Raw genomic sequence first — 26,563 nt, 5'->3', positions numbered from 1 at the left:
GCCATGCATATCCCTTGTTATAGAAAAAAAATATCAGGGTAGAAAGTTATATAATGACTGCACATATGTAAACTTGCATGAAAATAGTACTCATAACATGGATATAAAGTGAACTGCCATGGCTTACTCTACTAACACTCGCAAGAGCTATTTCATATAAATAATATCATATCCACTATTGCTTATAAAGGATTCTTGAACCAAATCACTTACCCAGTTAACAAATGATGAATGAATAAATAAACAAATGGTGTACAATCAAAATGTCGTGGCTGAAGTGTGTGACAATGGATAACAAAAAGCAAGTTTGCACAGGTTTGTATGTGCGAAAAAAAACATGCTGAATACAAAACAGTGAATGGTATTGTGGATTCGTTGTTGTGAATTCAGTATATTAAGTGGAGATCAGACTATAGTGGTGTCAAAGGAAAAAACTTCAAAGACCAATGCACGTTAGGTTCAAGCAAGGCACCCTTTATTACTTGCAGCAAGGAGACAAAGCATGTAGGCGCAAAGTTTGTCTGATTTTCTGGTGATCAGTATGTTATTCTTATACAGTTCTCTTCATGTCTCACAGAAAATGTTACTATTCTATTGCTGACATAGTTGGATACAGCTTTCTGTATGTTCTACAGAAAATGTTGCTAGACTTATTGCTGACTGGGCTAGGTTTCTTGCTAGCTTGTAAAACATTTTGAGAAAAATAACCTGGCCTTGGGCTTATTTTAGCCCATTTCAACTTTTCAGTTCTTCATTTGTGTAGTTCTAATACGTGTTACATTTTGTCTAGATTCAAGGTACATTTCTAACTTTGGTGCAAGTAATGCTGACTATTGTTTATACTTTCAAGTGTCTATTGTTTCCTTTATCAAAGCTTCTAACAGCTGCATACTTTCTCATAGCATAAGCAGAAATGAATATCTCTTTAAGTTTCATGACATTAGCAGAAATGAAATGTCTCTTGTTAAGTTTCTAATAGCTGTGCAGATTCATGCAGTATGAACAGAATAAATGTATTAACCCTTTTAAACCTCGAATGCACTAAGCATACATATTACTATTACATATTTTTCTAACATTTTCCCCCTTTTAATACTTTTATTCTACTTTCAAGACAAGCATAAACAGTTTTTTTTCTTCCCCTAACCTCTTCCTGCTCAAAATTTGCAGTTAAGAGAGTCATTTGGTTTAAGCTCATGAAAGCATTTTCAGTTTTTTAGCGATTCAAGTTCAGCGTCTTAGTATAAGTTTTCTGAAACTGAAATGTCTATAAAGCCTTTAATCAGTCCTTTCATGCAGGGAATGCAGCAGCACACACATACCACCAGTAGGATTATTCCTACACAGATGGCAATCAGAATGTCCATCAAGATACTGCCCCACCCCCCAAACAATTTCTGGAAAAAGTCCATCAATGGATTTGGTTCTGGTGTGGTCATAGCTGACACCTGCTGAATCACCTTGAGATGGTTGTCTATCTCGTGTTCGTAGTCAGGAATATACGAACAACACTCCTCCTGGATTAAAGTGCACGTACCTCCTTTCGCTGCTAGGGTGAAGTCAAGAGCCATGCAATTTTGAAGCACTACTGTTCTCATGGCATTCAGTTCATCAGTCACCAACTCTAGGGCAGAAAAGATTGCATTACTCATTATTTCGAGAAGCTTAGACAATTTTCTCAGTTCCCAGATTGATTTCGTTGCTCCATATGCTGGCAGTACACTTGCCCACAATATAACAGTATCACTCAAGTCCATGTGTGTCAGTCCATTGCCCACAGCATAATGGTTTTTCCAGCGTGCGTTGATTTGCCCCACTGGGTTGACAGGTTTCTTGACCTCTTGAACATTTCAAATTCTCCCTTGAGGTAAAACTGCTGTGTGTCGTATGGCTGGAACCAGGTAGCCCAAAAAACAACTGCTGGACCAATTCTCAGGTAACCATTTCTATGTTTTTCTACCACATACAAAGTAACAGTCTTCTACTTTAGTAGTAACTTTACTATGTCCTGGCTCTGCATGAAACATTTTTTTGTCAATTATAGACAGTTGCTTATAAAGGTCAGCATTATGTTTTACTTCTTCAGTTTTCCTATGCATCAGTTCAAAGAATGTATCATAGCTTGTGTTGCAATAGGATCTGGTGTTATCAGGTTTAGTGTAGCATCTATAGGGAATAGTCACTTTGCAATTGCTCCAACTCACTTGAACCGTATCATTTTTTTAAAAACACGCAGTTCCCTTCTGTTGAACAGACAAGTGCAATGCTACTTTATCTTGTGATGTGACGTCGGTCTAATGTATCATGAATTAGGTTTTCCCAGGTCTTGTTGGCTCCTAGGGGAACTGAAGTTAACAGTAACCCCCCATATGCTGTTGGTAAAGTTGTGCAAATCCAGAAATTTGAAACATTGAAAGTTTCAGCATACACATATTTGATTGCCTGGTAAGTGTTAAAGTTCGGGTGCCACTCACGCTTGTTTAGTTCAGTTTGTGTGGCTGGAAAAAGGAATGGCCACAACAAAAAGATTATTGTCACTAGTACAGTCAACAGGATGGTTATGCAATACTTTTGTGGAAATGGTTGTGGAAACGATTGTTCTGCATTTCTGTTTTCTCTGATTCTTCCAAGTAGGTGTATTTGGATCTTTCTGGATTCCGTCATTTTCACTTTGGACACATGCTCTTACTCTCTGCCCTAATAGGACCTTCAGCACCGATGGTTTCTTCACTGGGGTTGAGACGGATCAATCCTATTGATTTGACCCCCCCTTTGTAGCCGGACTTTGTGCTGAGGGCCTCGATGGAGAGGAAAGATTTTTGTCCAACTCAAAGTTCTTAACCAGTTTGCAGTGCATCAGGTGTATCAACGAAGCTCATTCTGCTATCTTGACTGCAGTGGGTGTCAAAAGAAGCACCTGGTAGGGACCTTCCCACCTCAGTGATGACCAGTTCTTCCTCTTGATGTTCTTGATCCACACCCAATCTCCGGGTGACACTGCCACTTCTGATGTCTCGGTTTGTTTTCTATCTGAAACAGAATTTAACTGCAACAGATGTTTAGAACTCAACAACTTTTTCATATATTCAGCTAGTGTGAAATCAGCTTCCTGGTCTGATGACATGAGAAGTTTCCACTGGGGTGTGTAATAAGCCCTTCCAAATAATTTTTCAAAAGGAGTCAATCCTTTTGCTGTAGGGACAGTTCTCATGCTCAACAGTGCCAGGGGCAAACAGTATAACCAGTTTTTCCCTGTCTCAGCTATTAATTTTCTCAATTTGTTTTTCAGTATACCATTATGCCTTTCAACTAGCCCTGCAGATTGTGGATGGTATGCACAATGATTTTTTTAAAGAAATACCAAAATGCTTACTTAACTGCTGTATGGTTTGATTTACAAAGTGTGTACCACTGTCACTGTAGATTCTTTCTGGAATACCAAAAATAGGAATGATTTCCTTGACAAGTACGTTTGGCACCATAGCTGCATCTGGATTTTTGGTTGGAAAGGCTTCCACCCATCTGGAAAACATATCTACAATGACAAGACAATACTTCTTATTTTCACATTTGTTCAATTCTATGAAATCCATACAGATAGTGTGAAACGGATATGGTGGTGTAGGGAAACTCCCTTACTTGGGCTTTATCGCCCCTTGTGCATGATGTTTGTTACAAATCTGACACATCAAACAAAATTTTTTAGAGTAGTTTGTAAATCCGTGCGCTGTAAACACCTGGTTCACCAGCTGTACCATCCTCCCTGTTGCGACATGGCACTGCCCATGGCTCAACAAAGCTGCATATCGGAACAAATTAGAGGGTAATATCGGTTTTCCCTCTTTAGAGATGTACAGCCCCTTTTCGAGGATTGCTCCTTGTTTTATCCATCATTGTTTTTCAGCTTGCATAGTAAGTGTCTGCATTGTTTTTAACATTTCTAAATCTAAAATCTCAGAGGGTTGTAATTCCTCATTTAAAAGAAATACTTCTGTGGCTGCTTGCTTTGCAGCTGCATCAGCTCTCGCATTACCTTTTGAAATTCTATCTTGTTGCTTGGTATGAGCTGTGCATTTACAAATGGCTATTTTCTGAGGTAACTGAATACATTCTAAAAGATCTAAAATAAACTGTGCATGATTTATAGGTTTGCCAGTAGATGTTATCATTCCCCGGTTTATCCACTGTTGCACAAAAACATGTACAGTAGAAAAAGCGTACTGGCTGTCAGTAAAAATGTTTACACATTTACCTTTTGCTAAGGTACATGCCTGTGTCAGGGCAATCAATTCTGCTGCCTGTGCAGATAAGTTATGTGGTAAAGGTTTTGCTTCTATAATCCCAGTATCAGAGACTACTGCATATCCTACTAAGTTCTGTCCTGTAGGACCCCTTTTGCACGAACCATCCACGTAGTATGTCACCTCGGCATCATCCAAGGGGACATCTGTGAGATCTTTTCTAGGTAGTGTCTTTTGCTCAATTACCTGCAAGCAGCTGTGCGGTGTGCCGACAGCAGGGGTCGGGAGCAGAGTAGAAGGGTTTAAAGTCATGCATCGTTCAGTTGTCATATGAGGTTGGCTCAACAATATAGTCATACAGGAAAGATGTCTAGCAAGGGAAAGATATGCTACCTTTTCTTGTAGTAAAATAATCGCGACTGCATGAGGTACTCTCAAAGTGAGAGGGTGGAATAAGACTACTGAGGCTGAAGCCTGTACTGCCATTGCAGCTGCAACTATTGCTTGTACACAGTGAGGTAAGGACCGTACCACTGGGTCTAGTTGTGATGAATAGTAAGCAATGGGGCGTTGCTTATCCCCATGCTGTTGTGTTAATACTGATGTCATGTAACCCTGCTTACAATCTACAGTTTGGAAAAAAACATTTATGGTAGTTTGGCAATCCCAGAACTAATGAGGATGCTATCAACTGCTTTAGTTTACAGAAGGCAGATTCTGCCTCTGGTGTCCATTGCAACAAATCCTGTGCTGCCATAGGCTTTTTATATATAAGGTCAGTCAGAGGTGCAGATTTCAAGGCATAGTTTGGAATCCAGCTTCGGCAAAAATTAGTTGTACCCAGGAAGGACATCATTTCCTTCTTGGTAGTGGGTTTTGGTGCTTGCAAAATTGCTACTTTTCTGTCCTCATCTAATGTTCTACCTTCCTTGGATATTACATATCTCAGGTATTTGACTTGTTTTTTCCACAGCTGCAGTTTACTTTTATTTACTTTATGTCCTTCAGCGGCTAAAAATCATAGAAGTGCTATGGTATCTTCTCTACAATCCTGCTGGGTAGGGGCTGCCAGCAAGATGTCATCAACATAAAGTAAAATCTGACTGCCTCTTGGTGGGGTGAATCCCGTCAAGTTGCTTGCCATTTCTTGTGAGAATATTGTTGGACTTTCACAATATCCCTGTGGTAGTCGCGTATTCGTGTACCTTTTCCCCTGAAATGTAAATGCAAACCAATACTGGCTGTCAGGGTGTATCAGTATTGGAAAGAACGCATTACTGATGTCTACCACAGAAAAATACTTTTGTTGAGGTTTCAAATCATTCAACAAGGTGTGTGGGTCTGGCACCGTAGGTGCCCTTGATATTACTGCATCATTTACAGCTTGTAAGTCCTGGACCATATGCCATTCTCCATTGGCCTTTTTAACTGGAAATAAGGGTGTATTACATGGTGAATCAGGAGATTCTACCAGTATTCCCCCTTTAAGTAAGGCTGCTATAATAGGCTTTATCCCTGCCTCTGCATCTTTTCTTAAGGGATACTGTCTTTTTTTGTGGTTTGAATTCTGATTTTGGCATGATAGTAACTGGTCCCGCTGTACGAATAAGTCCTACATCTGATTTTCTTGTTGACCAGAGAGTCTCTGGTATGTCTCGTAAGGCATTCTCTTCCTCCTTTAATAGGAGTGTCAATCAGCTGTCTTTGCTAGACTGCAAGTGCACAGCTGGGTTGGTCTGAGTTATCCAATTCAACTTTTGTGTTTGTATTCCTTGTTCTGACAGATCTAGTTCTGTTTGTTTCTCCCATCTCGTGACTTTTTCTCCTAGGTCTGCCCATTCTATATTTTTGTTCTTGGTTAAGCTAACATGTGGTAATCGATTAGATTTATAAAGTGCAAAGAACTCCTGGGACAATGAACAGCTGGCTACACTGTTCCCTTCTGTGTCCCAGTACAGGTTACGTAATATCAATCTGTTTGCATGATTCTCAAATAACGTTTGCTCATATTCCTTATCAGGTCCTGGTGTGTTACAATAATACAGGGTACAGTGCAACAGGCATTGCCTATCAATGTCAAGGGAGGGGAACTTGCTGATGGCTACATTCATTAACTCTTCGGTCACAGACCCTGGACCAGTCGTAACCAAGTCCTGGCTGTACCAATAAAACATTTCACCCTCTGATTGTACTGCGAAGGTATCAATTTGTCGCTGTGCTTCCATACCCTGCATGGTTGGGACTACTGCTATACCAAATAGCTGCATAAGGTCTCTGCCCAAGAGGTTTACTGGGCATTTTGTAGAAACTACAATTTTGCTTTTTTGTGTCAATCCTGAAACTGGATCAGTTATTGCAATGTTATGGGAGAAAGGCTCCAGATACAGCTGTCCATTAGCCGCTTGACCAATATATAATCAGGTGACTCTGCATTCTCTGGCAGTTTGGAGGGATGTATCAGGTTTCGCGATGGCCCTGAGTCACACAAGAATTTGACTTCCCTCCCTTCTACCAAGAGTGTAACTTCTGGTTTTGTGTCTGCTAAATAGAGCTCCAAGCTCAATAAAGCTAGGTCTAATATCTCTTTTTCTTCGTTGTCACTAACTTCCTGCACTTCCTCTACTCCCTCTATCACATTCTCATTTTTCCTTTCTTCGCTAGCCCCTTCTAGTGATTCTTGACTACCATACAGTCATTCCTCACCCTCCTTGTCTTCCGTTGTTGCCTTCTTGTTTTTCTTGCAATCCCTTGCCAAATGTCCCTTTTTACCGCATTTAAAACATTCTCCCCTTTTCTTCCACCCTTCAAAGTCCTCTGATCGTTGATCATATTGTTTGTTTCCCTGCGCGTTTTTCTTGCCTTTTTTCCCAGACTGTACTACATAAACTTCTGCTCCATCTTCTATAGAAAATACTTGAGCTTTCTTTTTCTTTTTGCTATTAAAATGCCTTTCGGCATGCCTAGCATATTCAAGTAATGATTGTAACCTGCTTGTACGATGGCCTACCATGTGTTTTGTAATAAAACTGCTTATTGGCATGCTACTGCCTTTTAAAAATGCATTCTTTAACTGCTGTTCATATGGGGAATCTTGTGTTTGATCTTCAGGTACCTGCATTCCACAGTGATTATTAAAACACTCTAACAATCTGGCATAATACCGGTCAATTGTTTCACCTTCTTGTTGGATGCATTGATTAATGCAAGTCCAGTCTGCCCTAGGTTTCCATTTTTCAGAGATGCGGTCTGTCAGACCTTTTACTCTGGTGTCTAATTCTGTGCTGCTATGTAGGAGGGGTCTTTGTGCAGCATCACAGGGATTCCAGTTCCCACTAATCATGTACCAGTCTAGCCCTACAATCCGTCTAACTACCTTTTCTATCTCTTCTCCATTTAGATTATAACTCAGCCTCATTCCTTGTAAATCTTTTGAGAATTTTCTAAAATTAACCTTTGGATGGGGGATTCCCTCAGTGGCTTTCCAGATGTCTTCTGGAGTCCAAGGTCTATATACTAAAATAGTTGAGTCCTGATTGTCTTGACCTGCCTGAGGATTGGGTACTTCTATAAGTGGGCATATTTCTTCTTCTTCACTTATAGATTGTGAATTCTTAACCATCTGCCATAACTCGATGCCTTCATCTGAGTTACCTGCCTTTGTTCGGGACCTGGTCTTGATGGGATCTCTAACTTTAATCATTTTTAGTTTCATAATATCTCTATCCACAGGATATAGTGGAGGTGGACTAACTTGTTCACTTGCTTCATATTCTGGTAAGGGAGGCGGAGGTGCTGATGCTATTACTAAGTTATTGTCCTCCTTATCTAAGAACATTGTTTTTAAATCTTTGCTTTTTTGTTCCCTACGGTTTACTTCCTCAAGCCACCTGTGTGCCTGAGGAATTCCTAATCGACATTGCTTTTTTACCCGACCTTTGGAATCAGTTTTGAGCTGTTTGATAAGTTTGATAAGCGAGGATTTTTCTAATTTTCCGTCAAATTCGTATTTATTAACCCATTTTGAATAATATCTAACATTGTCGGCGGGCTGCGACTGCATGTATTTTGCATCTTCTGTTAACGGCAGATTTTGGGGTCTTTTTGTGCAGTTATTACCAATTTTGTTTCACCCTTTGATTGTTATGTAACTTCTCTTAATTTTTTAATGTGGTACCACGGATTTTGTTATAGTCTCTTCAGAATGACTGCCTACTTATTCTGTTCCTCCTGATCTATGACAAGACAGTAATCTTTTTTGTCCCTGACTTGCAAGAAAAATACAGTCGGACAAAAACAATACACATCTAGTCCCTGATCTAAACAGAAAAACAGAAAAAAAGTAGATTTGCCTTACCTGAACCTACGTGATTGATCACCAATTCATGGAGACCCATACTTCAGTCACAGATCAGAAAGTGGCTGGCCTCTTTTGAATGACAATTCAGTTGGAGGACTTTTCATATAAGAAGAACCGATTTGGTTTCTTCCCCTTATGGTTTCAACCACCTGGCCGTCTGATCCGAGGTGAAGAGAGGGTTCTGGCTCGAAGGACTAATCTGTCAAAGGTAAAAACTTCAAAGACCAATGCACATTAGGTTCAAGCAAGGCACCCTTTATTATAGTTTCATAGTTTCATAGTTTAGTACTAGGCTATCTACCCTGGCGCATTTGTAAGCCTAGCCCTAGAGATGTGTCTTTTGCCACCCCATGTACTGGTACTAAGGTGTACAGAATAAATTTAGAATACTGTGCCTTTGTCTAGTAGTGACACATTGAAGACCCCCTTACTTATTAAAATTAGTTTACTGTGCCTCTGTCAAGTAGCGACACAGGGGTGACCCCCGGGGTAAACCTACGATCTCCCATCCACTCGTCAAGATTTCTCTTGAAGAGAGTCAGTGAGGGGCTCTGCCTAACATGAACTGGGATCCTGTTCCAGAGTATGGGAAGCCTCTGAGTTCTGAATCTGTCCCTCCAGCATGTTCTATTCATATTTGTATTGAGGTTTAAATCTTTGGCTCTCGTGGTTCTAATGGATTTGGATTTTTTGAGGTGGAGCATGTCCATCAATTCCTGGTTGGACATGGCCTTGTATGTCAGGCACAGATCACCTCTGAGCAGGCGGTATGCTACTGAATAGAGCTGGAGTTTCTTTAGCCTGGTAGCATATGACATATGTTGGAGACCCTTGATCCTCTTGGTGAGGTACTTCTGGGGTCTCTCCAGCTGTTGTAAGTGCCGGGTGAGGTACATACCAAATGGGGCATTGTACTCAATCATGGGCCTGATAAGGGAGGAGTATACGGGTACGATGACCTCCTTTGATCTGGATGTGAACCCCTTCATGATAAGGTGGGCAAGGTAGAAAGTCTTTCTAACCACTTTGGCAACGTGGGTGTCAAATGAGAGGTCACTATCGACTTGGGTCCCCAGGTCTCTGATTACTTTTTCCGTACTCAGTGGGTTACTGTCTATGTGATAATTTGTGGGTACTTTGTTTTTCCCAAAGGGGATGACTATACATTTTTTGGCATTTAGTTTAAGGCCATGACTCTGGCACCAGTTGTCCATTTCAGTGAGGCCTTTCTGTAGGATGTATGTGTCAGCTGGTGTATCGACTATGGCGTCTAGTTTGCAATCATCTGCGAACTTTGTCAGCCACAACCCTCCCATGTTTGCTTTCACATCTGAGAAATAAATGCTGAACAAGAGGGGTCCCAGGACAGAGCCCTTTGGGACACCACTTGTGACTGGCTTTGAGTCTGACATGGCTCCAGCAATTTTGACTTTATGGGTTCTATCCTTTAGCCAGTTTGCAACCCATCTTGTGACATATGGATTTACATTTAAGCTGTTGAGCTTGTCTATGATGACAGAGTGGGGTATTGTGTTGAAAGCTTTAGCCAAGTCCAGGTAGGCTGTATGGACTGTCTTGCCCTCATCAGTGGCTCTAGTGACTGTTTCGAAAAAGTCAACCAGGTTCAAAAGGCAGGATCTGCCCTTTACAGAGCCGAACTGGGTGGGATTGAGTGTCTGTAGGTCCCCAATGTTGTTGTTTATGAGTTCCATAATAATTCTTTCCATAGCTTTGCAGACCAGGCTGGTTAAGCTTATGGGGCGGTAGATCACAGGGTCTGTAGTGGAGCCTCCTTTGTGGAGTGGGACCACTGTTACTGTACACCAGTGTTCAGGTACATATCCTGTAGTAAGGCTAAGGTTAAATAGCATTTTTATATGCGGGTTTAGCTCCTCTTGGAGTTCATGTATCATGCAGCCAGGGATACTATCAGGTCCCATTGATGCTGTGTTTTTTGCTTTGCTGAGGGCGGTTCTCACCTGGACATCAGAGATGACAGGGAGGTTACATTCAGCTGGGATAAGTATTTCTTCTTTTGGAGGTGAGGGAGGGGAGAAATTTGCACTGAACCTGTCTGCCAGAATGTTGGCAATATCTGTGGGTTCGGTAAATTTGTTGTCGTTGTGTACTAACTCTGAGCATTTCTGAGGGTTTCCGCCCAGGTTTCTAACATAACTGAAGAATGCCTTGTGGTTATCTTTAGTGTCCTTGGCGATTTTTCTCTCAAAGTTGGCCTTGGATGTTTTTATGAGAGAACGTAGCTTTCTACTAGTGCTGATCAGAGATGCCTTCCCTTTATGGGATTTTGCTCTGTCTTGCAGTAGCTTCCTTCTTTTGTTATACAATTTGTTTATGGCTGGGGTCCACCAGACAGGATGCTTTCCTTTGGTGGAGAGGGTCTTGGTTTTATTTGGGATTGCACGATCCATGCATTCTTGGAAATGTCCAATGAAAGCATCTGTGTAGGATTCAGTATTGTGGGATGTGGTTTCCATTGGCCCTGTGGGCTTAAATGATACCATCTCAGTCTTAAGAAGTGTAAAGTCAGCTTTTGAGAAGTTTCTCACTGTAGTCTTTTGTGCTGGGGGTGGAGGTGGTAAATGTATATCCAGGGTGATTAGTTTGTGGTCAGATCTCACCAGTGAGGGGAATACTTCCGGTGTGGAGCATTTTGTCCCCATGTTTGTGATGATCAGGTCTAATATATTATCCCCCCTTGTGGGAGAGGTGACTAGCTGTTCCATTGCATTTGAGTTTATGAATTCCAGGAACCTTTGGGCTGGGGTGTTAGGGCTAGAATAGTGCACCTAGTCTATGTTAGGGTAGTTGAAGTCTCCCAATATGATGGTATTTGGTGAGACATTCATATCTTCCAATGTCTTCAGGAAGGCTGAGTGGGGTTCTTGAGATTGGGAGGGTGGTCTGTAACATGCAACCAGTTGTATAGCAGTTTTGCCTATGGTTAGCTGCACCTGGATGGTCTCCGATGCTTCATGAGTTGCCACTAACCTGGAGGTGTGGGTATCCTTGATGAATATGGACACTCCCCCTCCCTTTGTGGTTCAGCCCAGGTTTTGGGGCCGAAAAGCATGATACGAGGTAAAGCCTGGTAGTGCTGGGGTGCTCTCAGGAGCCTTGAACCAGATCTCAGTTACTGCGCAGACATCGATGTTCTCCATACTGAGGAGTGCTTCGAGAGCCTGCATCTTGAGATTTAGACTTCTGGCATTGAGCAGCATTACCCTTAATTTTTTTCCATTTTTGTTTTCTAAGGAGGTGGGTTCGTCATTTGAGCCTTGCCTAAAAAATGCTCTATGGGGGTGGCAAGAGCCTTAGCCAATATCCGGAAGCCCAGTGGTGACAGGTGCAAGCCGTCTCTTGTGAAGCAGTGTGGCTTGTCCAGCATGTCATCCCAAGCAGACAGACATTGGATCCCCCTAGAATGACACCAGTAATTGAGCCAATTATTAAAGCTGATCATCTTGTCTTTGTATTGTGGCATCATTCTTGGTGAGGGCAAGATGCTGCTCAGGGTCAGGGTCATACCAGCCTGGGCTGCATAATCAGAGAGCTCCTCTATGTCTCTTTTCATGTAGTCCAAGGAGGTATGTCTCAGGTCATTCACGCCGGCATGGAAAATGATGGAGTCATATTTGTACGTGCTTTTGAGTGACCTGAGTGCGTGTGTTATATGGCAGATCCTAGTCCCCAATAGGCAGCTTACCATTACCCCCTCCTTGCTCAGCCTGGTAAGTGGGACGTCAGTGTGTCTGACTATAGAGTCACCTATCACTAGTGTATCAGGCATAGTGTTTGGCCTTAAGGGCTGTGATTTGTTGACACACCGATTTATTGAAGTATGTGTTGCATGTGTTATGTTTTGAGGTGGTGGATTTTTGGGTGTCTGCTTTGGGAGCCTCTGTTGTTTTGGTAAGTTTTTTAATAGAGCCTCTGAGTATGTTTTTGTGTTATTATGTGTTTGATTTGCAGTTGGGGTAGGTCTATGTGTGACTGGGTTTGTTGTGTGTGTGGTTACCTTCTCCTCCTGTCTGGTCTTGCCAGTCCTGAGTTGAGAGAGTTCAGCCTCCAGTTTGGCTATATAGTTGCATCTCTCACATGTATTTGTGTTTGTAGGGAGGAGGAGAGGGTTGTCTGTGTACATGAGACAATTATAGCATTGTCTCAAGATTCCCAGATTAACCAGCTGAACAGGAGAAGATGCTATCAATCTACCACTGCTATCAATCTACCACTCGACATGCTAGAATATAATAAGAGAGTGCTGTGCCTTTAAGGGAAGTGGTTGGGGTGGTAGGTGGATGTAGTGCTACTGAAGTTTGAGAGTGCTTACTTAGAAGAGAAGCATTGAGAACAAGTGCTAGGCTTATAATATAATGAGTAGACTGGTTAATCTAAGAGTAGAGCTTTCTAAGGGAAAATTTGAAGAGCAGATTTGGCGGCGCCAGAAAAAGTTTAACCCTGTTTAACCTATGCGCTCAATTGCGTAAAGCCGCGCAAATGTGGATTTTAAACAGGGATCTTCAAAAGAGCTAGAAATGGTCCAAAACAACCAATTACTACAGCTCTTGCGCTGAGGTCACTCCTTCAGGGACAGATAGGCTGCTCAAGGCTCCCCACTCCCACTGGTGAGCAAAGAAACTTCCTTCTATCCAAGTAAGGTAATGGACAACACAGGAACTACACCACAGCCCAGAATACAGCACAGCCTGTAAACTGGTCTAAACTAGTCGAGGAGAGGCGGGAAAACAAGGATTTTTTTTTTGTTTTTTTTTATTTTTCAGATAGAAAGCACACAGAAATACAGAAGGCAGTAATAAATCAGTTACACAGGCTAGCACACTTTAGTGGGCAGCCTCAACAGTTAAATTAAACAAACAAACAACAGATTTTCGACCAATTTTCCACCAGGTAACATTTTAAGTGCAGATACTATATAATGCAGCAAACAGTTAAAAAAACAGTATAAGCTTGTTCAAAATAAGCAAGAGAAGGTATTCCAAGTAAAAAAACAGAAAAAATACTTACATCAGGAAAGTAGTCACTTTTCTCAGTTCTCTGTAGCTAGGACCACTCTGCAGGACCACGTGGAGCTGTCTCTGAGTAGTATAGCCAGAAAAAAATGCTCTGAGGCAGATTTTAAACAGGGAACTTCAAAAGAGCTAGAAATGGTCCAAAACAACCAATTACTACAGCTCTTATGCTGAGGTCACTCCTTCAGGGACAGATAGGCTGCTCAAGGCTCCCCACTCCCACTGGTGAGCAAAGAAACTTCCTTCTATCCAAGTAAGTTAATGGACAACACAGGAACTACACCACAGCCCAGAATACAGCAGAGCCTGTAAACTGGTCTAAACTAGTCGAGGAGAGGCGGGAAAACAAGGATTATGTTTTTGTTTTTTTTTTGTTTTTCAGATAGAAAGCACACAGAATTACAGAAGGCAGTAATAAATCAGTTACACAGGCTAGCACACTTTAGTGGGCAGCCTCAACAGTTAAATTAAACAAACAAACAACAGATTTTCGACCAATTTTCTACTAGGTAAAATGTTAAGTGCAGATACTATATAATGCAGCGAACAGTTAAAAAAACAGTATAAGCTTGTTCAAAATAAGCAAGAGAAGGTATTCCAAGTAAAAAAACAGAAAAAATACTTAAATCGGGAAAGTAGTCGCTTTTCTTAGTTCTCTGTAGCTAGGACCACTCTGCAGGACCACGTGGAGCTGTCTCTGAGTAGTATAGCCAGAAAAAAATGCTCTGAGGCGGATTTTAAACAGGGAACTTCAAAAGAGCTAGAAATGGTCCAAAACAACCAATTACTACAGCTCTTGCACTGAGGTCACTCCTTCAGGGACAGATAGGCTGCTCAAGGCTCCCCACTCCCACTGGTGAGCAAAGAAACTTCCTTCTATCCAAGTAAGGTAATGGACAACACAGGAACTACACCACAGCCCAGAATACAGCAGAGCCTGTAAACTGGTCTAAACTAGTCGAGGAGAGGCGGGAAAACAAGGATTATTTTTTTGTTTTTTTTGTTTTTCAGATGGAAAGCACACAGAAATACAAAAGGCAGTAATAAATTAGTTACACAGGCTAGCACACTTTAGTGGGCAGCCTTAATAGTTATATTAAACAAACAAACAACAGATTTTCGACCAATTTACTACCAGGTAAAATGTTAAGTGCAGATACTATATAATGCAGCAAACAGTTAAAAAAACAGTATAAGCTTGTTCAAAATAAGCAAGAAAAGGTATTCCAAGTAAAAAAACAGAAAAAATACTTAAATCAGGAAAGTAGTCACTTTTCTCAGTTCTCTGTAGATAGGACCACTCTGCAGGACCACGTGGAGCTGTCTCTTACTTGCAGCAAGGAGACAAAGCATGTAGGCACAAGGTTTGTCTGATTTTCTGGTGATCAGTATGTTATTCTTATACAGTTCTCTTTATGTCTCACAGAAAATGTTACTATTCTATTGCTGACGTAGTTGGATACAGCTTTCTGTATGTTCTACAGAAAATGTTGCTAGACTTATTGCTGACTGGGCTAGGTTTCTTGCTAGCTTGCAAAAAATTTTGAGAAAAACAACCTGACCTTGGGCTTATTTTAGCCCATTTCAACTTTTCTATTCTTCAGTTGTGTAGTTCTAATACATGTGGTGCATTTTGTCTAGATTCAAGGTACATTTCTAACTTTGGTGCAAGTAATGCTGACTATGGTTTATACTTTCAAGCGTCTATTGTTTCCTTTATCAAAGCTTCTAACAGCTGCATAGTTTCTCATAGCATAAGCAGAAATTATCTCTTTGTTAAGTTTCATGACATTAGCAGAAATGAAATGTCTCTTGTTAAGTTTCTAATAGCTGTGCAGATTCATGCAGTGTGAACAGAATAAATGTATTAACCCTTTTAAACCTCGAATGCACTAAGCATACATATTACTATTACATATTTTTCTAACAAGTGGGGATTGGGAAATGTACCCTTTCCCTCACTGTAGTGCGATCTTGGAATTTGTATATATAAGTAGCAGGGGGTGCGGGGGCACAGCCCCCCACATGGGGGGTGCAGGGGGGCTTGCACCCCTGCAAAATGTGTGTTGTATGACACTGGATGTGGTGGTATGTTAGAAAAATGTCGACAATTCGATTTTGTATTGTCAACATTATTTTTTGTTCGTTCTTTTTCTCAGCCACTATCATAAGTTTCAACAGTGTTTTTTGAGTACGCGAGTACTCGCAACAAACATGTTCGAAATTATGATAGTAAACCAAATACATACATAAATAAATAAATACATAAGTACATAAGTAAATACAATTCTAAACCCTGAATTCTTCAGGCAAACTTTTAAACACAGCATCCTATAGCTATAATTCTTCACAGAGGTATGACGATAGAGTTTGGATATGGAAGAGAAAGTTGGTGAGGTTCCACCAGATCAGAGTGAAGAGTGTAAAAGACGTTTTGAGAAACTGGAAATAGGGTGCGGACTGTTAGAAATCAATGAATTTGAGAAGATTGTGAGAGAATTTGTGAGATGCAAAAATGTTTGGTTAGTTTATAGTATGCTAATTGAAAAAAAAAATAAGACAGAAATAGAAGTTATTACTGAAAGTTATTAGAAAAAGAACCTGGACTGAAACACCAAAGGCGGAGGTGTGTCCATATTCATTAAGGATATCCACACCTCCAGGCTAGTTGCTCAGCATAATGCATCCGAGGTTATCCAAGTTCAACTAACTCTGGGCAAAACTGTAATCAAAATTGTAGCTTGCTACATATCCTCCACCATGCCCCAGGATTCCCACTCCTCTTTTCTTGATGTACTGGAAAATATTAGGGTTCAACCAAACACCCTAATAATGGGTGACTTCAACTACCCCACCATTAACTGGGAAAACTACTCGTGTACCAACACCTTAGCTCAACACTTTCTGAAATTCATAAACTCCAATGACCTGGATCAACTTATCCACACCCACACCAGGGACAACAATATCCTAGAACTAGTCAATAGCAAAAATGATTGACCGGTGTTCCACACCAGAAGTCAACTCCTCATTGGTCCGATCTGACCATAAGCTAATCACCCTTGATATTCACATCCCGCCTCCACCCCCCATTAAGGAAACCATGGTAAAAAATTTCTCCAAAGCCAACTTCATGCTTCTTAAGGCAGAAGTGGTGAACTTCATGACACCCATGCAGATGGACAATACAGTTACAACTGCTGAATCCTACACAAATGCACTCTATAAGCACTTACATGAGTGCATGGATCGTGCTATCCCAAACAGAACCAAGACGCTATCCTCCAAAAAAGGAAGCCAATCTGGTGGTCCCCTGCCATAAACAAACTGTACAACAGAAGGAAGAAACTGTTGCAAAAGAGAGTAAAATACCATGAGTGGAGGAGCCTCCTGGTCAGCCTCAGTAAGAAGCTGAGATCCCTTATAAGATCCTCCAAAGCTAGCTATGAAATCAAAATCACCACTAATTCTAAGGTCAACCACAAAGCATTCTATATCTATGTCAAGAATCTCGATGGCAACACCCAGATCTGCTCTGAGTTACAGCACAACGGCATGAAAATTACTGAACCAACTGATATTGCCAACATCCTGGCAGATAAGTTCAGTGCTAACTTTACCCCCCCACCCCCTAAAGGGCTCATATCTATACAGGAAGAATGCAGAGTCCCTGTAATCACAACTACGCAGGTAAAAGCTGCACTCTCTAAAGCCAAAACGCAGCATCCATGGGACCAGACATCATCCCAGACTGCATTATACACGGACTTCAGAATTTACTGGCTCCCCACCTAAGCACCATGTTCAATAATAGCCTCACATCAGGCTTTGTGCCCACTGAATGGTGCACAGCAACAGTTATCCCACTCCACAAAGGGGGAGCCACCACTGATCCTGGGAACTATCGCTCTATTAGCCTGACGAGCCTGGTCTGCAAGGCCATGGAACGTATCATCATGAAATTCATAAACAAAGACATTGATAACCTCCAAACTCTGGATCCCACCCAGTTCGGGTTTATGAAAGGCAGATCATGCCTACTGAATCTGATCGACTTCTTTGAGGCAGTCACCAAAGCTGTAGATGAGGGTAAGGTGGTTCACACAGCCTAACTTGACCTCGCCAAGGCTTTCGACACCATCCCCCATTCTGGAATTATTGCTAAACTCACTAAACTAGGTATAAATCCCTACATCACAGGATGGGTTGCCAACTGGCTCACTGACAGAACTCACACTGTAAAAGTTGCAGACTCCAAATCTGACCTCAAGCCAGTGACAAGTGGAGTACTACAGGGTTCAGTCCTGGGACTTCTCCTGTTTGGTATCTACTTCTTTGAACTACCGGCTAACACAGAAGGCCTCTGGCTAACGAAGTTCACAGATGACTGCAAACTAGGAGCCATGGTCAAGTCCCCAAATGATGTGGACATCCTACAGAAGGGCCTTGCTGAGACAGATGCCTGGTGTCAGAGCCATGGCCTCAAGCTCAATGCCAAAAAGTGCAGTGTCATCCCCTTTGGTAAAAACTCTGTACCTATGAACTACCACATAGGCAGCAATCTACTTTACACCGAATGCGTGATAAGAGACTGTGGGACCCAGGTGGACAGCAGTCTCTCCTTTTATAGTCACATAGCCATACTTGTCAGGAAGTCCTTCTACGTGGCACACCTCATCATAAAAGGGTTCTCATCCAGGAAAAAAGAGGTCATTGCTCCCCTCTACTCGACACTCATTAGACCCATTATAGAGTACAATGCCCCTTTTGGAATGTACCTCACAAGACATCTACATCAGCTGGAAAGGCCACAGAAGTACCTCACAAAGAGGATTACTGGCCTCAAACAAATGCCCTACACTGACCATCTCACAAAACTCCAGCTTTACTCCATAGCATATCACCTACCCCAAGGTGATCACTGCCTAACATATAAAGCTATGTCAAACCCAGAGCTGTTGGTCATGCTACACCTAATGAAATCCCAATCCCTCCGAGCTACACCCTCTATTGACCTAAACCTTGTCACCACAATAAACAGGACATGCTGGAGGGATAGATTCCTGTCCCAGAGACTTCCCATACTCTACCATACTCTAGAACAGGCTACCCATCTATGTCAAGCAAAGTTGATGGGAAATACACCCCGGTGATTACTTCTGTGTCTCTGCTCAACAGTGGCACAGGAAAATAACTTTCTTGGGTGGTGTAAGCCAGGGAACCTTGTTGGCTAGGCTTACGTAGGCCCTTTGGCCGATAGCCTAGTACCTACCTATGAACCTATGAATCTATGAGAGAAAGAAAAGTGACTTGGGGATTCTGCAGAAAGAAACAAGTTATTAGGAAAGTCACACAGGAGATTGAGTAATGCCTACATTGTTGTTTTTCACCATGTGCATGTCACAGCTTGATGCGCACAAAGCAGCAGAATGTTTTAGATTCAGAAAGTGCTGTGTAGCAGCACACACTACTGTGCAAACAAGGCACACACTGTGGCATGTTAATGACTGCATAGGCAGCTGAATTGCATGCTAATAAAGCAAAGATCTGGTGCAGTGAGAATAACAGAAGACCAGGAACTAAATGGAAAACGCACCAAACAAGCCTGTATACGAACATTGTTTATTGCAGTAAAAACACACCAAGATTAAGCACTTTCGTCTTTCACATAGAAGACTTCATCAGAATAAAGCACGCTAATTAAGAACCATTTTTATACCAGTACATGTTACATAATAGATAAAATTGAGCCAATGGTATTGTCAGAAAAACACACTAATTAAGAATAAAGCACACTTATTAAGAACCATTTTTATACCAGTACGTTACATAATAGATAAAATTGAGCCAATGGTATTGTTAAAAAAAGTCACATGTCAAATGGTCACATGAGCAATATTAAAGACACAATGTTAATATTCAAGCCAACTTAGCTTTTTACAAATAAAACATGGTTATATATTAAATACCTTCAGCATATGTTTAAAAATGCAGGCACAGTAATGCATGTAAAAATGTTAAAATACTTAACGTTTCATAGATTTTTCTTTCAGGGCTGGAAGTATTGTCAAGGAATCATTTATACCTGGTGGAAAATTAGCTGCTAGTCTGAGTTGCCAAACCAGCTCTTTTTTACTTAATAAATTATTTCAGTCACCCCCCCTCAAATCTATGTCCACAGTTTCCAAAAGACCACATTTAATACCTTTAAAATTAGAACAAGTGAGGAAATGCCTATATAATACACTTGTATCCTTCTTGTTTTTAACATCATATATATATATATACGTGCTCATAGATTCTGCTTTTCAATGCCCTCTCCGTTTTCCTAACATAGAATCCATTGCACATATCAGATAGAGCAAGGTACACCACTCTGGTGGTAAAACAATTTTCTTTCTTGACTATAACCTTAGATGTCATCTTATTAGCTAGGTGGGTTTGAGGTGGTTTGAAAATATTAGTACATTGGGAGCACCTCCCACAAGGTGTTGTACCACAACTACCTTCTATCAGTAAATTCAACTTGTTTTCCATAAGATGTTTAATATTCATGCCCACCTTGCTGATAAAAACTGGTTTATCTCCAACTGCAGTTATCACATCATTATTTACCCTAAATGTACTCCAGTTCTTTTTTAATATGTTTTTCACTTCATATGATATAGGACTGTATTGCACTATACATACATGCTCATAAATCTTAGTTTCACCATGATCTGTGGGGGCTATATTAGTTAATGGGTGGTTTCCTAACAGGGGCTTACATTTTTTCCCCATCCTGCGTAAACCTCCTCAGTAATTTGTTCCACCATCTGTTTGGGGTATCCCCTTTCTAAAACCAGATCTCTTAATGTGAAAAACGTCCTGCCTCATATCACTCAATTGCGAAGTCATGCATGCAATTCTTACAGACTGTCTACAAGTTATTAGGAAAGTCACACAGGAGATTCAGTAATGCCTACATGGTTGTTTTTCACCATGTGCATGCCACAGTTTGATGCGCACATAGCAGCAGAAGGTTTTAGATTCAGTAAGTGCTGTGCAGCAGCACACACTACTGTGCAAACAAGGTAAACACTGTGGCATGTTAATTACTACATAGGCAGCTGAACTGCATGCTAATAAACCAATCCAACACAGTTTAGCTATTCAACAAGCTATAAAAAATCCATGTAGACTCTGTACTGTTTTTTCATGTTGATTTCAAAACTTTTGGAATACAGAAACTGAAGGGATTCTACATGGACAGAATGTTAAGGGCTGCTGCTGCTTTAATTCATTTGTATGTGCTGCAGGCTGAAGCCAATGATGCTGCTGCTGCCTATAGGCCTATGCTGAGAAGGACAAGAGTGTTCAGTAGTTCTTTAACTTTTCACAACTTACATGCTGTGGAAATTGTGGAGTGCTACAAGGTGGACAGGGACACACTACAGGAACTCTGCAACCTCTGCCATCCTCAATGCAGAGACAACTGAGGGGAACCCATCCCAGGGAGACAAAGGTAGGTGTAGTCCTTAGAATCTTAGCTACAGGTATCTTTCAGAGACCAATAGGAGACATACTGGGGCTGTCACAGGCATCAACATCCAAGATCCTCCACCAGTTCCTGAATGTTATGCTCCAACATGCCAGTGACCACATATATTTCCCTGTAGTTCTGAGGAGAGGGCCAGAAATATGCAGGAGTTCTACTATGTAGCAAACTACCCTAAAGTACTGGGTGTCATAGATTGCACACATGTATAATTTGAAGCACCACCCGGGGAAGAGGGTAGGCTCTACATTAACAGAAAAGGCTACCACTCTATCAACTGCCAAGTCGTGTGTAATGCCAAGGGAATAATCTTGAATGTGTGTACTGGCAACACTGGCAGCTACCATGACTAACGTATCTGGCACACCTTGCAACTGTAACAGATGTTTGCTAGGGGAGATATCCTACAGAGTTGCAGGCTATGCACTGGAACCATGGCTGATGACACCCATCAGAAATGCACACACACCCATGGAAGAGTACCATAATGAGGCACACGCTCAAACAAGTAATATCATAGAGTATGTGTTTGGGTTGCTGAAGTCACATTTCCAGTGCCTTGATACATCTGGGGGAGCCCTGCAGTACAATCCACTGACATGTACAGAAATATTCACTGTATGTGCAATGCTACACAACATAACCCTGAGAAAACAGCTCCAGCAGGATCAGCAAGGGGAAGGGGCACACATCCCACCACCAATGCCAAGGTTGCAACAGCCACAGGCAGATGAGGAGTCACAGGGGGAACTACCAGCTGGTGTGGGTGTTGGCAGATATAGGTGTGCTAAGTATGCCCTTGCATTGGCTAAGAGACAGTGCATAGCACATTCACTCACCACCTAGGGGCCTAAAACCTTCCTCCTACTCACATACATATACTAACATTGATGCCAAGCAGCTCACACAACCTTTACCTCCACATGTATTGGAAGTCATATAGTGCAGTTAAAATATACATAAATAACATTGATTTACTTGTTAGTCTTGACTCAAAAATAACTCTTCAGAATGTGCAAAGCATTTTCTATTTTATTCAAATCAACCAGATATTAATGCTGGGAGACTGCCTTCACAAAGTTTTGAAATCAGTCTCACCAAGCAGCAAAAACATACAGTTTTTATACTTTTTTTTTTTTATCAGTAACATGCATGCAGAATTCTGATGTTTCATATTAGTTAACAAATAGGGTCTCTGCAGACCCTCGTGCTTCTCGCTTAGTGCTGCAAGTAAACACTTAACAACCATGTTTTCTTGTAACAATAATGACTTAAAAACACAAGCCACCTGCCCTGACAACCTGTCTTGTTTTTCCGACCTTGTATCTTTCAGTACCAGTACATGCTATCTCCCCAATATTCCCTGTAATTACCTATCCCAGCCTGGGAAGGTCAGAGCTCACATAAAACAAAATCTCTTTCACGTTGTGTTCATTTGTTCTTTCCTTCCTTAAGAAACCAGACTTTGTTGATCATAATAACATCCCTTAACCCCTTCAGCACTATCTTTACCTTCAGTCATCTGTTAATATACTTATAGCTTGATATTAGAATGCAGTTGTGAAACAATTAAAACTACAATAAGTATCTGTGGTTTGTGTAACTATGTATCTACACTACATATTATTTTTAACATAAAGAATTATTAAACAATTTATTCATTTGTGAAGAAACTGTAAGTTAATATGCATTTTGTGAAGAATGATCATGAGAAATACATTTATCTAACAAATCCCCCCTTTGACACTATTGGTGTCATACAATAAACAATTATATTTTGATTTTTCTTAATTTGATAAAATACACCAGCATCATAATATTCATCATTTGCAGTGATTGAATTTTCATTTACCTTAAGTACATTATCAAGTATAAATGGCATTTCATGTGCAGGTGAGAGTAAGCATTTTGTGATTGCAGCTTTTAGAAGAGAAAATATTAAAACAAATAAAAGAGAAATACCAATGACTGTATGATACCTTGTAATATATTTGTTCCCTGCTTACCAAATACACTGCCCAACCACCCAAAAAGTGTCCATTGTTTAGAAGTGCTGTCCAAATCTTTGGCCCTCTGCTCCATGAAACTGGCCAACTTTTCTTGTTCTTCATGATAGTTATTAATATAAGAACAACAACGCCTTTCCATGAGGGCACATGACCCTTCCTTTGCAACAAGTATTATATCAAGTGCCAATTGATTTTAACACCACAGTTTGATTTCAGTCATTTCTCAATTTGCCATTCTGGTGTGAAGTATGGTTAGCTACCTCCTCAAGAATTTGAGCAACCATGGCGATTTCAAGCATTGGCCCTTGTACAGCATACCCAGGAACAAAAGCTAAAAATTCTTGGTCTGCCCAGTGGATTGCCCACTTATTTCTTAGTCTGTCTGCTGGAGGGTTTTCAAAATGCTGAATAGTAGGAGTAATATAACCCACAAAACAACACCCTGATCAGTTTCTGGGTAACCAGGGGAAGTCATGATCACTACAAATGTAGTAACGATCCTCTGTCATGCCCATGCCATGTCCCTAGTCATAGAGTTTTAAATGTAAAGAATTCAACACACTTTCATGTCTAGTGTCATTACATTTGCTTATTCCAACTGGCACAGTCCCATTTCTGGCATAACGTGTCTCTGTAATTTGTGGTGGCAAACTGAAGAGACACAACCTTTGAAAAATTAATCCTATTACACCAGGTTAGATTAGTATCACTGTTCTTTCTCAAATGTTACCTGTGATGCAAGAATTGGAACCATGGGAATTCCTTCCTTGGAATGATGAGGTATATGCAAACACACCTGACATCTAAGTCCAAAGCATACTGTCGAAGAACCAACAGAAAACTATTTTATCTAGATCAGGTTATAGAAGGAAACAGCAATAAGAACAAAACAAAAGAACCTGTTGTTACAGGATTCATCATGAAGTGCTGTTTAAGTTGATCTTCTTCTTAATTCTTCACTGGGGCAGATGATCTGTCTTTCACACTTCAGTCTTCTGTCGCCAGCAACAATGACTCATCTGGAGCCCCTACACAACAGGTCTTACAGTGGGATGAGTGAATTCAGATTGGTAGTCCTGCACAGAGAGCCATAGTAAATGTTGTCAGCAGGACATGATAAGGTCACTTCCAGTGTGGCTGCAGGCACGTCTTTCTCTGGAAGGTTTTCACATAAACCCAATCACCTGGTTGCAGTTGGTGACAGGGCTGGTAAGGAGATTGAGGAAGAGCTTCTCATACATTTCTATGATACTGCTGTTAGAGATGGACAAGTTGTTTACAGTAATTTAGCATTACATCATCTGTTAGAGTTAATTCTTCATTTGACACAGGTGGAGCAGCTGGAAGAGCCATGGGTCTCCCCATTAATATCTCATAGGGACTCAATTTCCTTGTAGAATTCAGCATGCTTCACATGCTCATCACAGCTAAAGGAAGTGCCTTGGGCTACCTAAACTTTGTTACAGTACAAATTTTGAAATGTTATTTTTAATGGTCATATTAACCCTTTCCACCAGTACAGATGATTGCAGATGGTTGGAATAGTGAAGACTCAACTTAGTGTTAAAAATTTTACATAGTTCTTTCATCAGGGAATTGTTAAAATGGGTTCCCTGGTCACTGTTAATAGTACAAGGTGCACTAAACCTAGGAATAAAATCATACATTAATTTCTTTAAGAGTAGAGTCTGCCGTCTAACATAGGTAAGTTCTACCCATGCAGAAAACATACGCACCACTACTAAAAAATACTGTACATTACATGTTATATGCATCTGAACAAAGTCAAGCTGTATATTAACAAAAGGTCACAAGATGGTGGTAAACATGCAGCCTTAATGTCTGCATTTTTGCTGACATTATACTCTAAGCATGTTGCACAGTTATTAACCTACTGAAGTATCAAAGAGGAGACATGACGAGCATACCAACTTTGGGTAATTTGATTAAACAAAGCTGTCTTACCTGCATGGTCTGGTAAATGATATGCCCTTACCAGGTAAGGTTGCAAGGAGGCATGTGCCACCAGTCGGCCGTCCGGATATTGCCATATTCCACCAGATGATTTAATACATCCATCCTTGAGCCACATCTGAACTTCTCCCTGTGATGCTTCAGCTTTAAAAAACTGACACTTTACTAAAGTCAAACATTTCATCACTATTATAGTTTTGCAATAACATTACATATGAATTGTTGCAATTTTCTTCTATAATCTGCTTAACAGCATAATCTGCCAAGTTATTTCCTTGTGTAACATTGTCTCTGCCCTTCTAATGGGCACTACATTTTCCAGCTTTCTAGGCAGTAAAAGCGCCTCCAGCAAATTGTTTACATATTCATAATATTGAGGTTTAGTGCCCAATGACATTAGAAAACCTGCCTGCCTTCAAAGTTGATGAAAATCATGTACCACCCCGAAGGTGTAGCGACTATCAATATAGATATTTGCAACTTTGTCTTTGGCTAATTCACAAGCTTTTTGTAAAGTTACTAACTCAGCTATTTGGGCAGAATGAACACATTGCAGTCTTTGTTGAAGCAACACCTGGTATGTATTACCTACTGCAGTCCCTGCTATCAGATGTCCCTTTCGGTTTCTTCCACAGGAACCATCCACAAATAACTCCATCTGAGCATTGTGTATAGGAGTGTCCCTTAAATCATCCCTAGGAGAGAGCAAATAGACACACATACAGAATCATGCACTTCACCATCCTCAGTAGTTGCTAACAAGGAAGCAGGAATTAGAACAGAACAGCGTATGAGAGAAATAGATGGATCCATAAGTACAGTCAGTTCATATTTAGTTAGATGTGCAGTCAAGAGTGGCTGAGTTTTCATTCTAAGTAAAAGAGATGATACAAAATGAGGGACAGCTACTGTAAGATCATGCCCGAGGACCAGTGATTGTGCTAGATTGACTACAATGCTAGCAGCAGTGACTGCCCGTAGGCATGGTGGAAATCCCTTTGCAACAGAATCTAGTGCTGTACTTTAATAAGCTACTGGACGGTAGTTGTCCCCATGTTTTTGTGTAAGCACTCCCTGGGCAAATCCTTTTCTTTCATGACAAAATAAAATGAAATTCTTTACATAGTCTGGTAATCAAGGGAGGGGCTCTGACATATCATGCTTTAAAAGCTCTGTCAAAGATTTAGCAATTTCTGCATAACATGAAATCCACTGCCTAAAATACCCTGTCATACCCAAAAAAGATCCAAGCTGACACTGAATAGTTGGATATGGTGCCTTAGCTATTGCCTCAATATGAGATGGCAACATTGTCTATTACCCTGAGATATTAAATGGCCAGGATAATGTACTTGATTGACCATAACTGTATTTTTTCTTTTGACACCTTGTGT

This window comes from Protopterus annectens, chromosome 5.part0 (genome assembly GCF_019279795.1).
Source record: "Protopterus annectens isolate FY-2018-M chromosome 5.part0, PAN1.0, whole genome shotgun sequence".
Taxonomy (NCBI): Eukaryota; Metazoa; Chordata; order Ceratodontiformes; family Protopteridae; genus Protopterus; species Protopterus annectens.
Note: the sequence above shows the minus strand (reverse complement) of the source record.